Source organism: Macrotis lagotis, chromosome X (assembly GCF_037893015.1).
Source record: "Macrotis lagotis isolate mMagLag1 chromosome X, bilby.v1.9.chrom.fasta, whole genome shotgun sequence".
Lineage (NCBI taxonomy): Eukaryota > Metazoa > Chordata > Mammalia > Peramelemorphia > Peramelidae > Macrotis > Macrotis lagotis.
In genome coordinates this window covers 629,592,856-629,611,718 of record NC_133666.1, presented here as the reverse complement: position 1 = coordinate 629,611,718, position 18,863 = coordinate 629,592,856, and the positions used below count along the sequence as shown (strand labels likewise).

Sequence of the window (18,863 nt, the reverse complement as noted above, 5' to 3'; positions counted from 1 at the left end):
ATTATCCTATATATGCTTTATCACATTTGATCCTCAAAGCAATCCCGAGAGATAGGTACTGCTATTATCTTCATTTTATAGTTGAGGAAACTGAGGCTAAGAGAGTTTGAGTGGCTTGCCCAGGGTCATACAGCTATTAAATGTATGAAACTGGATTTGAACTGGGGTTTTCCTGACTAAAGGTCTATCCATTGCTTGTTCTACCATGCCACCTAGCATATATAAGGGAAGATACAACAAATGCATCATGCCATTAGGATGGGGGACCATAATTTTTGCATAAAAGTAGAATTACACTAATAAGAGATTGGGGTAATTTAACAGTTGTGTCCCATTACATTAGTATGCTTTCTGAGGCCAACTATGTCAACTCATAGCCAAGTAGGAATTCTTTTAATGATATCCCTGGCAACAGACCATATGACTTCTGAATGAAACCTCTGGGGAAAGAGAGCCTGCTAGTTCTTCAGGCTACCCATACCCCTTCTGGACAGTTCCAATTGGCAGGAATTTTTCCTTGATATAAAGCCCAGGTTGACCCTTTCACAATTTTCACTAAGCAGTGAGGGCCACTCAGATGATGAAAGGCTCAGTCACTTCATTTCTTGGAGCTTAGAACTTCATTTTTTGGTTTGAATTCACTCTTGCAGCTTCTTGTCTTCAATTTACAACCAACTTATATGTTCTAATTTATAGAACAAAAAGATTTATTTTAGTTTTTCTGCGGTTAGCAGAAGTTAAGGAAAAGGAAGAGTAAAGGCAGGAAACCACTGATCCCTAAGCAACCTAAATGGTCTAAGCAATCTAAGCCACCATGAGAGGATGAGTAGTAAGGGAAGGTATAGGAGCAATATCAACAACAGAAGCCACCATGAGACAAGTTTATGAGAAAGCTTTTCTAGCATCATGGGCTTTGCACAACAGGTCAAAATTTCAAAGAGAAATGAAAGAACTAGTTTCAATAAAACGTGTTTCAGATCCTGAAGGGTGAGAATCACAGCCTACCCATTCTGCCAACATTAAGAACCTCTTTTACCTCTTGGGTAAAGTTGCCCTGTGGGCAACTGCTAATATAGAGGCAGCTAGGTCACTCCTTAGACAGAGAGCTCAGTCTAAAGGCAAGAAGACCTGACACTTCCTAGCTGTGTGACTCATCTACAATATGGGGACAGTTTTGAATCTCTCAGAGTTGTTGCAGAGATCAAATGAAATTTTTGTAAAGCACTAAGCACAGTATCTGGGACATCATGGATGCTTAGTAAAGTCTTCCTTCCTAAAAGCTCTTTGGTTGCCATCTCTAGCCCCATATGCTGAAGAGAAAGAGATGGAGACAGCAAGATAGGAGACTGAGAAGATTAGAGGCTTATAGATCCAGATCAGGATGGTACCTTAGAAACCATCTTATTCAACTCATTTATGCTATTTTATAGCTAGGGAAACTGAGGGAAGTCAGAGAGGAAGAAAGGAGGAAGACTCTTTTATCACACTGTACTATCTATGTGGTTTTTCTCCAGTAAGCCCTTTTCTTGTGTCAAAAAGAGCAGTCAATTGTATTTAAAAAGTCTCATTCTGGGCAACAATCTCCTGTGGACTGATGACAGTATCTCTGACATTCATTCTTGGAGTGCCCCTATTCTAGGCAACCACCATCAGAATAAGAAGAAAAGATATACTTTCTCAGGAAGGGACTACCCCCAACTCTGCTGTTCTGTGATTTCTCCTTTACCCCCCCTAGTTCTCTGCACTGCAGTCAAGTGGAGTCTAATCCCTCTTTTATAGGACAGCTTTCTAGATACTTGAAGATGTCTGTTGTTTTCTCCCCTCCCCCCACTCACCCATGTCTATACATGTTCTTGTTCTTTAACTAATCCTTCTGAGGCATTCCCTGGTCTACCTTCTCCAGACACTCACTAGCTTGTTAAATTCTCACCCTTGAAATGGAACGAACCACTCCAGACTTTTCCTGTGAACTGACCAGTACAACTTGTACTGGAATATTCCTCATTCTGGAAAGTTCATCTCTTTTTTTTTTGTTTTGTTTTTTTAGGTTTTTGCAAGGCAAATGGAGTTAAGTGGCTTGCCTAAGGCCACACAGCTAGGTAATTATTAAGTGTCTGAGACCGGATTTGAACCCAGGTACTCCTGATTCCAGGGCCGGTGCTTTATCCACTGTGCCACCTAGCCACCCCAAAAGTTCATCTCTTGATGTAACCTAAGAAAGTTTTATGGGACAGCTAGGTGGCATTCTGCATAGGGCATATGGGGCTTGTTATCTGGAAGATTCCTCTTCCTGAGTTCAAATCTGACCTCAGACACTTACTAGCTGAGTGTCTTTAAGTAAGTCACTTATAACCCTATTTACTTCAGTTTCTGTAGATGAGACTGGAAAATGTGCTGGAAAGGGAAATGGCAAATCACTCTGGTAACCCTGCCCAAAAAAACCCCCAAATGGGGTCACAAATAGTTGGACACAACTAATTGACTAAGCAACATCAATGATGACTACATGTATTTAGTCATGCAAAAGGTTTTGAATATTGTATTTACAGCATTTCCTTGTTTAATTGTTGTAGTGTCACAACCCCATCAGAAAAGGAAATAAGGTTAAGATGGCATAACCTATTCTTGATGAAGCTAGTTTAGTTCTTAGTGTCTTGCTACTTCCTTTTCCAGATGTTCATTAGTCATCCTTTTAACAATGTGTTCTAGAATATACCCAGAAATCTAAGTCAACAATTCTGACCTTTTGCTTTTTTTTTCCCCAAAGGACATATTCTCCCTTTACTCTTCTTGTGGTAATTCTTCTGTTCTCTAAGATCACTGATAGTGACTCAGTCATCACATGTGTCCTCCACTGGTTCTATAGCCCTGAGATTCTGGAAAGAATTCTTTGTCAAGGGTTTCTGTGGCAATATTGGGCATTCTGGTGGGAGGGGCAGGAGTGGAGCAATGGCTCATAGGCATTAACTCCTCATCTTTGAGGAAGGAACATCTTTGTAGTGTGTGTGTGTGTGTGTGTGTGTGTGTATAGAGACACACACACACATATATATATGCATATATATGTATATATACATATATATATGCATATATATATGTATATATATATATATATATATATATATATATATATATATATATATATATATGTATATACTCCTATGTGGTCCCACAAGAAGAAGCCATTTGTGTCATTTGTGTCAGCATCTAAATTATTTAGAAATTCAAGAGAGAGGAAGTGGCAAGGGCAACATGATTGTTATCAGCATTCTGTTTACTCCAAATCTAATGTTTTTTCCATTTTCCATTGCCCAACTGCCTGCCATCCTTGTTATGATCCTCTTTCATCTCTTGGGTGCCAAGCACTAAAAAGTTTGACTGATAATGCTATATTGTGTGGAACCAGGCTTTGTAGAAGAAAAAGAAAAGAATGGAGAAGACCAATGACACCCAGCAAATTTTCCCAGAAACATGTCTGTGAAGAGTCAACCAGGCATCTGATGAACCAATAGCATAAAAATATTGCAGAAGAAAAAAATAACCCTTCAAATTATTTAGTGGTTAAGCTTATCTAAAATAACCCTGTGATACAAGTAATCGCAGGGCAATTTTAGAGAGGAGGCACCTGAGGTTCAGAAAAGGTGGGGGCAGGGATGGGGAGGGAGTAAGTGGGAGTGGAGCATAACTGATATATCACAGGTATAGAGTTAGAATGGACCTTTGAGGCCACCTAGGCCACTCCCCTCATTTTAAAGCCGAGAGACTGGAATAGAAGTGACTCACCCAAAGCCTCATTGGTAAGAAGTTGTAAGGGAAGCTGATAACTTTGTGAGAAATCATGAAACAATAAAACAAAACCAAAAGAGCAAAAACAATTAGAAAAAATGTGAAATATCTCATTAGAAAAGCCACTGAACCTGGAAAACAGATCCAGAATAGATACTTTAAAAAATATTAGGCTACCTGAAAGTCATGACCAGGAAAAGAGCCTAGATTTCATTTTTCAAGAAATTCTCCAGGAAAATTGTCCTGATATCCTATAAGCAGAGGGCAAAATAGAAATTGAGGGAATTCACCAGTCCCTGAAATAGATCCCCAAGTGAAGACTTGCAGGAATATCAAAAACAGGTTCTAGAACTTCCAAGTTAAAGAGAAAATATTACAAGCAGCCAGGAAGAAACAATACAAATATTGTGAAGCTACATTCAGGATTATACAGGATTAGCAGCTACTACTTTAAGGGCTCATGGGGTTTGGAATATGATATTCCAGAAGGCAAAAGAGCTTGGATTGCAGCTGAAAATCAAATATCCAGCAAATCTGAACATATTCCTTCAGGGGAAAATAAATACAATATGGGACTTCCAAACTTTCCTGTTGAAATGACCAGAGCTGAACAGAAAATTTCATTTTCAAGTATAGGACTCAGATGAAGCATAGAGAGGATGAATAGAAAAGACAAAATATGAGAGATTTAATGATATTGAACTGCTTGTATTCCCTCATGGGAAGATGATACTGATAACTCATATGAACTATTCCATTTATTAGGGCAGTTAGAAGGAGCATATAGGGAACTGAAGATAAAGGTAAAATATATTATAAAGATGTAGTTAATGGGCAAGAAAGGAGTGTATTGGGAGAAAGGGAAAGGAGAGGTAGAATGGGCTAAGATATTTCTTGTAAAAGAGGCAAGAACAAACTTTTGCAATGAAGTAGAGGAGGGGGGAGGTATGGGGGAATGAGTGAGCCTCCATTCTCACCAGATGTGTCTCAGAGAGGAAATGACATACACACTCAATACGGTATAGAAATCTATCTTACCCTAGAGGAAAAAAGGAAAGAAAAGGGATGAGAGAAAGGGGGATAGAAAGAGTGGGGGGAGGGTATAGGTGTCAGAAGAGAGGGAAGATTATGGGAGAGAATAGTCAGATACAATACAATTAAGAAGAGACAGGATGAAAGGAGAGAGAGAATAGAATAAATAGGGGTGGGAGGAATAAGAAAGATGGAAATATAGCTAGTAATAGCAACTGTGGGAAAAATATTGGAGCAGCTTCTCTGATAGACTTTTGATAAAGAATGCTATCCACCCCAAAGACAGAGCTGATGGTATCTGAATACAGACTGAAGAACACTTTTCCCCCTCACTTTTAGATACTAAAAATAATTGTAAAATGAGATTTGAACTCGCCTCTTCTTATTCTTTCTTTCCACTCTCCAGACTTCTCCAACTCCTTCCTCTTCAGCCACCTTTTTCTCTCTCTCTTTGTATATATGTATGTATGTATGTATGTATGTATGTGTGTGTATTTTTGTGTCCTCAACTCCTCCCCCACCCTTTCTATTCCTCCTTTGTTTATTCTTTAGAAAGGAAGTTTCTTGAGGTCAAAAGCTGTCTTTTCCCCCTTGTTTTTGTATCCCTAGCATTTAGCACAATGCCTGTGCTTAATAAATGGTTTCTGCTTTCTCTTTGTCTCTTCTCTGTCCTTGTTTCTCCTTTTCTGTCTCTATAGTCTCTGTCTGTATTTATGTCTCTTTGTCTCTAACTTTGCTTCTCTTTGTATATCTATATCTACTGTACATGTGAGTAGAAATATAGATATAAATTTATCACAATTTCATCACATCTATTATATATCATCTATCTCAACTATCAGTTTAGCTATTACATATCTTTTTCAGCCATCTATTATATCTAGCACATCTATTATATATGTCATTTATCTAGCCTAGCTATATCTATCTATCTATCTATCTCCTTTCACTTATCATGCTTCTGTTAACTAGAGTTGCATAATCTCACAAGCCATTTAAATAAACTTTGAGTGATCACCCATGTTCAGAGAAAATATGTATGGTAATGAAAGAGGAACAAAACTTAAAGATCCAGTTCCTACTGTCATAATTTAATAGAATGATAAGTCATCAACAAAGATGGCTGTTATAACCAGTGCTTGTTCTTAGGCCTCTGCTCACACTCTGCCTTCAGTTATGTTTCCTGTCACCCTTTTATCTCTTTTGAATAGTTACTTACCAAAGACCCTTGGATAATGTTAATTGGAGGCATAGAAAGAGGACTTCTAGAAGATTTTTTGATGCCTGTCATATTCTTCCCCCTCATTGGTGGGGACTGGATCAAGTGGATCATCATAATGCACAGGGAGCTGTACGATAGGAGGGAAATGAAATCTAGAGGCTGAAATTCAGAATTGCTTTTCTTTACTTCTTTTCTTCAATTATCTTGTGGAATACTTCTCATTGGCCATATTGGACACAGCTAGGAGTGAGCTGCAGTGCTTTCATTGGTACTGCAGGTATGCCCTTGGCAGCCACGTAGGGGCCCAGAATGGTGAGCTGTGCCAATCCTAAGGCCTCAGGTGCTTGTAAACAGTTGATGAAGACTGGGACAGATAAACCTGGCACCTGTTGGAACTCCTGATGGACTCTTGAGAAGGTGGAGAGACTTGATGAACCTCCTCTGCACAGGACTCTGTTTTCCTCTCAGACAGGGTACAGGCAAACAACCTACTACCCTGGGGTCTTTTCCGGGGGAGGTTTATGTTCTTTGGCTCCTCCTCTAGAACCCTGGAAAGGAAAGCTGAGAGGGAAGCAGGAGGCTTTGATCGTGGTTAGACACAGAGCTCATGGAAAAGTGCTGGAAACTTTTTCTTTGCATTTTCCCTAGGTTCAATAAATTATGTGACCAGAATATGCTGATGACCTCTGCACATTCAGACCAAAAGAATAAAGTCAGGTTTCAGAGTGGATGCTTTAAATATAGATTTCATATTATAATATTCTGAGGAATATCTCATAAGTCCCAAGTCTACATTCAAAACTTGGGCAGCATGAATCTCAACCTGTCCAGTCATTTGTTGCCATGCATCTTGGTAATGTATGAAGTTGGGCATATTCAGCACAAAGCTGCCAAAGAACCTTCTTGGTTAGTAGATTGAACCAGTGCCCCCTGCCTGACAACTCAGACATCCCTTTGCTGGAAGGGTTCTGGGACACACACTCTTTCTGTAAGTTTGAGGAAGATTGTACCCAAGCCAATATAGGTTGCTATTTCTTCTACCAAATGTATTCCAAGTTTCACATGGGTACCCATAAAGTAGCACATTATAATACACAAAAATGATAAAGTCCAAATGAGTTCACATTTAGGTATCTTCTACATTCATTCTGGGAAGCAGAGCAGTTTATAATAAAGAGTCATGTAAGTGGAGAAAACATTTCAAAAAGAGAAGGAAATGCATTTTCCCACAAAAGTGCATCATAGAAAACGAGAAGTTCTAAGCCACTTCCCCATTCAGTCAGCCCTAGTAATCTCTAGCTGTAAAGAAAGACCATCAAGCTCACATGGTGGGGGGTGGGGGTGGGGAGTGGAGTTGAATTTATTTTACAGATGAGGAAAATGAGGTCCAAAGGGATGATTGGTGAATAGTGCTTTATAACAAGGCTTCTTTATCTAAATGTTTTTATTGCTACTGTCACAAATCTCCCCACATATTATGTGGAAGACAAATCACTTCCTCCCTTGAAAGTTATGTATGCTATTATGTTACTTATTTCAAACCTCCAAGCATTCAGGATTTCATCAGTGTGAAAATGGTACCTCTGGCATCATAGATTGTAATTCCTCACAACTGAGAATTGCCAGAACCTTCCCAAAATCACCCTCTTGCAGGTCACTTGGTGATGATTTTCTCCATACTTGGCTAGAATTGTTCTCAGACACACTTGCTGAACACATCCTTGAAGCATTCTAACCAGGGCTGGACTTCCCAGAATTTATGTTCAGTGTTGAGGTAAGCACTCTCATTGAACTCATTCCTGAAGCATTCTGACTAGGTTGATTGGATCTTCCAGAACTTTATGTTCAGAGTCATCATCGTGACATAGAGGGGGGAAAATGTCTTATTTTAAAAGTGAAATTCTATCTAAATTCTATCTATTAGATGGAAGCAAAGGGAAGTGACTTTTCATTGCTCTTCTTTGGGGGTCAACCTCGGTCATTATACTTTTGTAGTATTCAGTGTTGATTATTTTGTTGTTGTTGATCCTTTCCTTAATTTTGAAAAATCAGTTTGATTTTATTTTCAGTTCCAAATTCTTTCCCTTTCCCTTCCCCTTCTCCCACCCATGAGAAGGCAAGAAAAACAAAAGTCATTACAAATATGCATAATTATTCAAAATAAATTTCTATGTCAGCTATTTTCCTCTCCAAAAACAAAATCTAAGAGAAAAAATAAGCTTCAATTTTCACATTGAGCATATCAATTCACTATGTGGAGATTGGTGGCATGTTTTATTATGACTCCTTTGGAATTGTGGTTGGCCATTGTTCTTCACAGTTGATGATCTTAAAATGTTGTCATTACTGTCTAGATTATTCTGGTTCTGCTAATTTCATTTTATCATTTCATGTTCAGTTTCTCTTAAATCGTCCCCTTCATCATTTTAGCATAAAAGTATCCTATCACATTCATATAACACAACTTGTTCAAGCATTCCTCAATTGACAGACTAGTCGTCAATTTCCATTTCTTTGCTACCACAAAATGAGCTGATTTAAATATATTTTTTATTTTTCCTTTTTTATTTCTTTTCTTTTTTCTTTTCTCTCTTTTGGATATAGATCTATTATCAATATTGTGGGGTTAAAGGATATGCCCAGCTTAATAGCTTTGGGGGTATAGTTTTAAATTGCTTTCCAAAATGGTTGGACTAGCTTACAGCTCCACCAACAGTGCAGTAGCATATCTATCCAACATTTGTTATTTTCCTTTTTTTGTCATTCTAGCCAATCTTATGGGTATGAGTGGTACCACAGCATTGTTTTAATCTGAACTTCTTTATTAGTGATACAGAGAATTTTTTTAATATGATTTTTCAGAGCTTGAATTTCTTCTTCTGAAAATTGCCTATTAATATCCTTTGACCATTGGAGGGGGGGAATAGTCTTATAAATTTGACTTAGTTCTCTAAATATTTTAGAAATTGAGAGTTTTATTAGGGAAATATACTACAGAGATTTTTGCCCCCTCCCCCAACCTAGTTTCATCTTCCCTTCTAATTTTAGCTGTATTGGTTTGTTTTAGTAAAAATCTCTCTCTCTTTTCTCATGAACTCTTCTAATATCCAGAAGTTTGACAGGTGATTTCTTCCATACTCAGTAATTTGCTTATGATATCACCTTTATGTTTAAATAATGCACCCTTTTTGAACTTATCTTGGCATAGGGTATGAGATTTCTTCCTTGAAATAGGACTTTCTGATTTTGTCTATTTTTTCATTTTAAAGTTTCTTTTGGGAAGTGATTGATGGATTACTAGGTATCCAATTGGTTTTCTACTATAATTTCTTTAAATATGAATTCTAAGTTCTTTTTTTTGTTTATGACTTTTTCCAAATCAGGTTCTTTTCCTTTCAGATATTCTGTATTTTCTTCTTTTTTTCCCAGTCTTTCCAACTTTGCTATATTATTTTTTAATATCTCATCAAAGCACTAGCTTCCATATGATCAATTCTATTTTTTTAGGTTTTTGCAAGGCAAATGGGGTTAAGTGGCTTGCCCAAGGCACACAGCTAGGTAATTATTATGTGTCTGAGGCCGAATTTGAACTCAGGTACTCCTGACTCCAGGGCTGGTGCTCTATCCACTGCACCACCTAGCCGCCCTTCTGATTGAGGTTTTGCATAACATTTGTGACAAAGGATTGGATCCTCACTAAATAGAACAATGATTTTAGAACTTTCCAATGCCTTTATTGGTTATGGGTGCTATGAATACTTGTTCATTGTGATACAGTATTTAGACATCAAAATAAGTGTGCAACATCTAGGTAGCAATGAAGAGAGCAATGACCCTGGATTCAGGAGGACCTGAGTTCAAATCTGGCCTCAGACTGTTTATACTTACTAACTGTGTGACCTTGGGCAAGTCACTTAATCCTGATTGCCTCCCATTCTGGGCCACCTCCAGTCATAATGATCCATATCTGGTCACTGAACTCAGATGACTCCAGGGGTGAAAGTGAGACTGGTAACTTACACAAAATCTCCTCATTCAAATCCAATTCACTTGCTTTTCATAGCATCACCTCCCTGATGTCATGGTCTTCTTTGAGAACAAAGGACAAATGTCAAAGGATTTGAATCCACATCAAGATCCACTAGAGGGTGTCCTTCTAGTGGAAATACTCTGTGTGTGTGTGTGTGTGTGTGTGTGTGTGTGTGTGTGTGTGTGTGTGTGTTTGTGTGTGTGTGTGTGTGTGTGTGTGTGTGTGTGTTCCTGTATTGAATAGGAGATTAGGAGGTTAGATTAGTTTGTTTTAAGGCATGCTGTTATTTTTTGGGCAGGTAGATAGCATAATGGATAAGTCCTGAGTCCAAATCCAGTATCAGACACTTACTAGATATATTGCTGTTATTATATAATTCATGACTTTGGTGAGTGTGAAGAGCTGTGCTAAGTTCATTAGGAGACAAAATGCCTCCATTATAATAAATATCCATCCATTCATTCTTTGATTCGTTCAATAAACATTTATTAAACCTTTATGTAAGTTTTTATATTCTCGAGGGAATGTGGAGACTAGGGCACTTATAAATTTAAAAGTTTACTATCTCATGGGGGAAATGAACACAGACAAGTATGATGCACTGGAGAGTAAGATAAAATTAAAGAAGTCCAGGCAAAATGCAAAGAAAATTTTTAGAGCTTTAAAGGTGATTTTTACTTGAAGTTTGGAAGAGGTAGGAAGAAAATGTCAGGCTAACTTTCCTAGGAGAACTGGTCTTTGAAGGACCTTGAAGGAAGAGAGGGACTTTAACACAAAGAACTTGATGGCAAAGGTGATTCTCCTGAACATAAAGATAGAAGACAGGAATGAGGTCAGGGGCCAGTTCTAGCTTCTTTTGGCTGAACTGTAAACTGTGTACACAGGAGTAGTGAAACATAAAATCTGAAAGTTAAGTTGAAAGTTGAATGTGTAGAGTCTTGAATGTCAGAATTAGATTTATAATTTATGATAAATAAAATAAATTTATATGAAAGTTTATAAATATATGAGCTAGACAATGGAGAGCTGCTGATTTTTCAATAGAGGAATGACATGATTAGAATGTTTTGTTAGGAAGATTACTTAGTAATATTTCAGAGAAGGTTCCCACGTGGAATGGGTGAATCAAAGAGTAAGAAATGACCTTAGGGCAGCAATAGATCAGTGGATACCAGATGTAGCATGTAGATCAGTAAGCTGGTCCCTCTCCTTTTTGTTCCATTGCTCATTTTGTTCCTAGAAAAGATAAAAGCACTTCTGGCTTGCAATTTTTCCCATTCCCATTTCCAATCTGTTATTCCATGTCATTCCATGTCTTTTATTTGATCTCTGGGAACAGAGAACTTTCTGAGAAACTGGGAGCTGCAGAGGGGCAAGGTGTCCATGCTACTCCAGCCCTTGATGACCATTTTAGTTTAGCTAGGAAACTGAAAATGAGGAGTAGGAAAAGATTCTAGACAGAGATAGTAATAGAGAGATCTCAAGTCATGGTGAAGGCAGATCATTGAGGACACAAGATATTACTAGTAATAATAATAGTAACTAATACTTAACTGAGAACTTTAAGGTTTATATATGTTATCTCATTTGAGACTCACAATAACCTTGTGAAGACAATATTGTTATCACTGTGTTATAGATGTGAGGAATAAGAACTAGTAAGGATGTAAGGAAGAACTGGTAAGGAACTAGTAAGGAATAAGAACTAGGAACACAACTAGTAAGTGTCTAAGGCAAGAGTCAGCCTTTTTGACTTTTAAGTTCAGTCTTTATACTACCTACTTCCCTCTATGGATCAGAAACTAGGATCAGATTAAATCAAGACTGAATGGGTTGGCAGCTGATATGAATCCCCTCTTCCCTGATGACAGGAGACTGAGTAAGAGGCAAGTTGAAAACTCTAACTCCTCTCTTCCCTGTTTTTTTCCTGATTGCTTACTGGACTAGGAAGAGATATATCATTTATGAGATCACTCAGTGAGGCAAATCAATATCTTTGATGTTTGCTTTTGGAAAGATTCTTTACAGTTTTATTTTCTACTTTATATATATATATATATATATATATATATATATATATATATATATTACAGTCCTCTTACTATTTTATTAAATTGTTAACTGTTTAGTTGTTTCAGTTGTGACTGACTCTTCATGACTCTATTTAAGGTTTTCTGGGCAAAGATATTGAAACCACTTACTATTTTCTCCAGCTCATTTTACAGGATGAGGAGACTGAGGCAAATGGGGTTAAATGATTTACCCAGAGTCACTTACTAGCTAGTAAGTATTTGGGGTTTGAATTTGAACTCATAAAGATGAGTTTTCCTGACTCAAGGCCCCTGTCTACTATACCCTCTACTTATCCTTTAATAAATCACAGGACCACTAAAAAAAAATGATCACCTGCCTTATAAAAGAAGTTGGTAGGTCAAAAAGAGAAGATTAACTAAATGAGGGTTTGGGAGGTCTTGAATCTCTGTTGCCAGACTTGTACTTGAAATCTTTTAAGATTGATAAAATTGCTTGTAGGACCTTTGAGAAGTCAGAGTCACTTACAAACTCTGATGAGACAACAAAGAAGGGTCATAGATTTAAAACTGGCATGGATCTTGAAGGGGTCACAGAAGGGCCCAACTCCCTTCTTTTATGAATGAACAAAGTGGGATCCAGAGAAATTAAATGATTAATTTTAGGTCACATTGAGAGAACATAACAAAATTGGGATTTGAACCCAGGGCTCTCCCCATTGTGACAAGGCATTATTTCCTCTTGATGTAACTTGATTTTCTTTTCCTTGCTTATACAAGATTAAAAAAGGTATTCCATATTCTCATTCATTTCTTGGTGCCCATTATTTGGTTTTTATTTTTTTGGGGGGTGTCATAAGGATGCTCCTTCCATTCATTGGGATGTTTCCCAATTCCATAGTGGGTTTCTGAAGTGGGACAACATGAATTGCCTCTTTACCTGAGACGAAAAGGCCAGAGTGGAAGAGATGGAAAATTCTAGAATTTCAAGGCTACTGCTGATGAAAATGGTAATAATAATAATAATGATGATCTAGATAATAATAATGATCTAGTAATAATAGTGATATAGACATTTTTATGGGCTTGTGTGCTAATAGTTGTTATCTCATTTTATCTCTTATTGTTGTTCAGTCATTTTCAGTCATGTCTGACTCTTCATGATTCCATTTGGGGTTTTCTTGGCAGAGTTACTGGAGTGGTTTGCCGTTTCTTTCTCCAACTCATTTTATAGTTGAGGAGACTGAGGCAGGCAGGGTTAAATGACTTGCTGGGGTACCCACTGCTAGTAAGTGACTGAAACCAGATTTGAACTCAGGAAGATGAATCTACCTACTGTGTGCTATCTACACGTCCCTCCTACTCCCTCCATGGATTTTTATTGGGCCTGAACTGTCACTGGTTTAATCTATTCATAAAAGTACCCCCAGAAATGCCCAAGGAACCCTAGGTTTAGAATCTCAAAGGACCGTAGAAAGCATCTTGCTGAATCCCCCTCTTTTTTACAGATGAGAAATTAGAGTTCCAAAGATCTGGAATGATTTGCCCAAGGTCACATACAAAGTATGTGTCAGGGGTGGATTCTCTGACTCCAAAACCAATTCTCTTTTCATTTACACCTCAAAAGATTCCAGGTACTCCTGATGCCAATACCCTTTCATTGCCAGCGTTTGTCATCTCTGTGTTCTGTGAGATGCTGAATTTGAGTAACCTTTCAGGACTGCTGCCAAATGGCAGTCCATCTCAGTTGTTTTCTGTTCTAAAGGAAGCCAAAGCCTAATTATTTTTCTTCTACTGTGCTTTTTAACTTCCTGAATTATAGAGCCAATGACCTCTTTGATGTTATATTTGTCAATTTAATAGAAACCTGGGCTGCAGTGTTCCCGGAAAGGCCTGTAATATAACCTGAAGCAAGATCATGCTTCTAGAGCAGGAAGGGGCCTCTGAGGACATCTGAATCCCAGAGAGGGACTAGTCCAAGTCTACTCATAGACAAAGGAACAGAACTAGGATTCTGAATCCAATACTCTGTTCAATCCAATACTCAGCTTTCATTTCTTTATCATGCAATTTCTTCCCCCTATCTCCCCCTCGCTCCCCTCAACAAGAGCCAACCCAGAATTTTTTTAAAAAGGAAAAATATGTTTCACTAAAACTAAATAAATTGAGAAAGTCTGGAACTACTGTGTTCCAGACTCACAATTCCCTAAAAATTGAGGAAGGTGATTTTCATATCTCTTTGGAGCAAAGCTTAGTCATAATTTCACAGCATGTGATTTCAATTGCTTTGTTGTTGTTCTTTCCATTTCCCTTGCCATAGTTACCATGTTTGTGTTTTTCTTAATTGGTTCCCTATCAGCTTGTAAAAATCTTCCAATGCTTTTCTGCATTAATATATTTACTATTTTTTGTAGGACGGACATGTACTATAGTTTATTTAGATATTTTTATTCATGTACTGTAGCTTATTTAGATATTTCCCCAGTGGTGGACATCTAAATTGTTCATATTTCTTTGCTACTGAAAAAAGTACATTTTTGGTAATATTCTTCACACAATTTCAAATTGCTTTCTGAAATGGTCAAACCAATTCACAGTTCTAGAAATAGCATGTTGGTGCATTGTTTTTCTACAACCCTCCCAAGACTGACTATTCCCATGTTTTGTCATCTGTGTGAGATGTGTGAGATGGAACAACAGAGTTGGTTGTTTAGTGCATTTCCCTATTTTTTAAAAATAATTTTTTGATATATTTTGTTATTTCACTTGAATTTTCCACTATGTTTCTCTCCTGACTCCCTCCTAGAGAGTCATACTTTAGAATAAAGAATAAAAAAGAATTTAAAAAAAAATTCAGCAAAACTAGTTAAATATTAGAAAAAGTCTAATGTTATGGGTAGTGTTCCACACTCATAGACTTCCTGCAAAGAAATAGGTGATGGAACAGGGAAAGGGTGTATCTTTTCATCTTTTCTTTGGGGCCCAGCTTGGTCATTATTATTTTGAAGTATTCACTTTGCATTATTTAATTTTTTTGTCTTTTCATTTATACATTATTTTCTCTCTATAATATACACATTATTTTCTTGTTTTGGTTTGTTTTGCTTTGTATCACTTCATATATCTGTCTATATCTATCTATATCTATATCTATCTATCTATCTATCTATCTATCTATCTATCTATCTATCTATCTAATCTTCTCATGCATCATCAGTTCTTTAGCTCAGTAATATTCCATTACCTTTTACCTAGGCTGAGGGAGAGAAGTGACAAGGGAAAATTTGGAAAATATGTGACAGCTATTATTTTTATTCTGGTCTAATGGATTTTGATATAAATTTACTGCAATAATTTCTAAGCTTATGTTATAGGATTAAAGGATTGAAAACCAGATGAAATCTTGGAATATATGGTCCAATTCTTCATAGGAACACAAAATTAGAAGTTGGGTGGACCTTATCGGCTATCTGCTGTGGCCTATTCATTTAATACAGCAATTAATTTGACCATTACCCAATTGGGTATCAAATGCATATGGTCCCCCCCCCCCCCCAATCATTCACTTTCTTGGAGTGAAATTTCCTTAACAATGGAATTTTTTTTGCAAGGCAAATGGAGGTTAAGTGACTTGCCCAAGGCCACACAGCTAGGTAATTAAGTGTCTGAGACCCCAGGTACTCCTGACTCCAGAGCCAGTTCTCTATCCACTGCACCACCTAGCTGCCCCAACCACAGAATTTTTGATTCAAGGGTTAAGACATTTTAGAAACATAGTTGTATAATTCCAAATTACTTTCCAGAAAGGTTGGACCAATTCCTTCAATATCTTAATGTTTCTGTCTTTTCACAATGCCATCAATATTGGCTATTTCTATCTTTTATTATGTCTTTTAATTTACTAGGTAATATAAAAGTTGTTTTAATTTGCTTTTTTCTTATTAATAATGATTTGAAGCAATGTTCCACATTGTTGTTAATGTGTTGACAAATTCTCTTGGAAACTTTTTATATCCTTTAAAGTTACCAGTTAAAGAATTATTTTTGATCATAAAGTCCTCATAAACATGACTAACTTGTTTACTTAGCTAGTATACACTTCCTTGACTCAATCAGAGAGGTTTTCATATACCTCATAAAAGTATCATGGTTTAGACTTATCTTTACAATTCCATTAACACCCTGTGATTAAATTCTAGGTTTTCAGTGACTTTATCAACTATTTGAGCATGGGTAGGTAGAGATCCTTATATCCTTCTTTCCATTTAAATATCAGACTTTTATCAGAGATATTTGATACAAAGATTTTCCTCCCAATTTGATCCCATTTGCATTCATTGCGCAAAAGATCTTCAATTTCTTATAATCAAAATGATCTATTTTTATCTTTTATGAAGGCTCCTGGGCATTGTTTTGTTAAGAAGTAATCTCTCTCTCCATATCTTTGAAAGGTAGCTGATCTGATTTCCTTCTGATATTTTTGTTGTGACCATTCAAATTTAGATCCTGGGATTATGCTAAGCTTATAATAGAATATGGAATAAGATACTGATCTAAACATAATTTCTGCCAGACATCTTTCCACTTTTCCCCCAAATTCTTATCAAAAATGTAATTCTTCTCCAAGAAGACATCAAATTTATGTTTTCAAATCTAGCATTCTTTCCACTATATCACAAGAGCTAAAAAAATAGAACTTAAGAATTCTTCCAAGTTATTATTTTATGTTGCTCCTATAAGCCACCTTCACCGTTAATTTAATAACCCTGTGGATTTTGATATACAGACTTTTCTCACTGAACAAAGAAGTATCTTTCATTCAAAACACAAACTAAGAAGGTACCAACCTGAGAAGTAAGGGCTCAGTGATTTGAGTTTACATTCTATTGCTGTTGCAGAGATAATTCCTATGATGACAACATTACCTAAATTGCTGGGAGATTTTGCTGTTAAAAAAACAAACAAGCTTCTACTTCCAGCGAACACCAAATGGCGGACGACGCCGGTGCTGCAGGAGGAGCGGGAGGCCCCCGGGGCCCGGGCGGCCCCCGGGGCCCGGGCATCGGAGCTCGCCGGGGCTCCCGCGGTGGCTTCGGGCAGCGGAGGCCGAGGCAGGGGCCGGGGCCGTGGTCGAGGCCGCGGGCGCGGCCGCGGGGCCCGCGGAGGAAAGGCCGAAGACAAGGAGTGGGTTCCTGTCACTAAGCTGGGCTGCCTCGTCAAGGACATGAAGATCAAGTCTTTGGAAGAGATTTCTCTTTTCTCCCTGCCTATCAAGGAGTCTGAGATCATAGATTTCTTCCTGGGATCTTCATTGAAAGATGAGGTTCTGAAGATCATGCCTGTTCAGAAACAAACTAGAGCTGGACAAGGTACCAGGTTCAAGGCTTTTGTGGCTATTGGTGATTACAATGGCCATGTTGGTCTGGGTGTCAAGTGTTCCAAGGAAGTGGCCGCAGCAATTCGTGGTGCTATCATTCTGGCCAAGCTTTCCATCGTTCCTGTGAGACGTGGCTACTGGGGGAACAAGATTGGTAAACCTCACACAGTGCCCTGCAAGGTCACTGGGCGATGTGGATCGGTTCTGGTACTCCTGATCCCCTGATACCCCTAGAGGTACTGGCATTGTTTCTGCTCCTGTGCCTAAGAAGCTCCTAATGATGGCTGGAATTGATGACTGCTACACTTCTGCTAGAGGCTGTACTGCAACTCTGGGCAACTTTGCTAAAGCCACCTTTGATGCCATCTCTAAAACATACAGCTATCTAACCCCAGACCTGTGGAAGGAGACTGTTCACGAAGTCTCCCTATCAGGAATTCACGGATCATCTTGTGAAGACTCACACTGGAGTGTCTGTTCAGAGGACCCAGGCAGCTGCTGTGGCAACCACATAGATTTGTTTTTTATAAACAAAGAATAAATTTAGCTATGCCTGCTAAAAACAAACAAACAAACAAACAAACAAACAAACAAGGACCAATGTGAATTTCTCTAGACTAGGGAGATAAGTGACAAGGAGGAATTTAGAAAACACGTGGCAATTATTTTTTTAATTGCTGGTTCAATTAATTTTTTAATGCTGGTCCAAATAGATTATTAAACTGCAATAATTCTAACTTCAAATTAGAATCAAAGGATTAAGGGCTGGAAAGGATCTTGTAAATCATCTTATTTGATTCCAGGAGAATCATAAATTTAAAACTGCTTGGCATTCATCTACTTTCAACTCTTCATTCTGTAGCTGGAAATGCTGAGATCCAGAGATCCATTTTATAGGTGGTGAGCAGCTAAACCAGGATATGAACCCTGGAAGAAATTGTCTAATTAATGTTTGGTGCCTGATTGAAAATCCTTCCTCATTTCACAAATGAAGAGGTGTAGATGACTGCTGAAGTATTTAGAAATGGAGAGACATCCTATTTCCTTTTTGAATTTTTAATAGAACCTTGATTAATAGCCTTTTTCAGATTTTCATCTTTGGGCTGTTCTTGGAGTCTTGACTTTTTCCTGATTGAATCATGTCTGAACCTATTAAGGCAGTCAAGCCTACACCTTTACCATTATCAGTACCCTCCAAAGGAGTCTGTCTCCATCCACTGATGCACTGAGTCCTCAATCACCAGTAACATGACTTCTTCCAATTGTCTCATTAACTCCTCCCAAAGACCTATTTTTATGCTTGCTGCTCTCATTTTTTCCTGGCTATTTTCATTATTATGATCTTATATGTATATTATGATCTTTTTTGTTTCAAGGACTGTTTCT

At 37.7% G+C, this 18,863-nt stretch overlaps 1 pseudogene; it reads left to right on the top strand.

Annotated features, from left to right (window-relative positions):
• The first annotated feature begins 17,089 nt into the window (after window positions 1-17,089).
• LOC141497247 (small ribosomal subunit protein uS5 pseudogene) lies at window positions 17,090-18,025 on the top strand (annotated as a pseudogene).
• The last annotated feature ends 838 nt before the right edge of the window (window positions 18,026-18,863 follow it).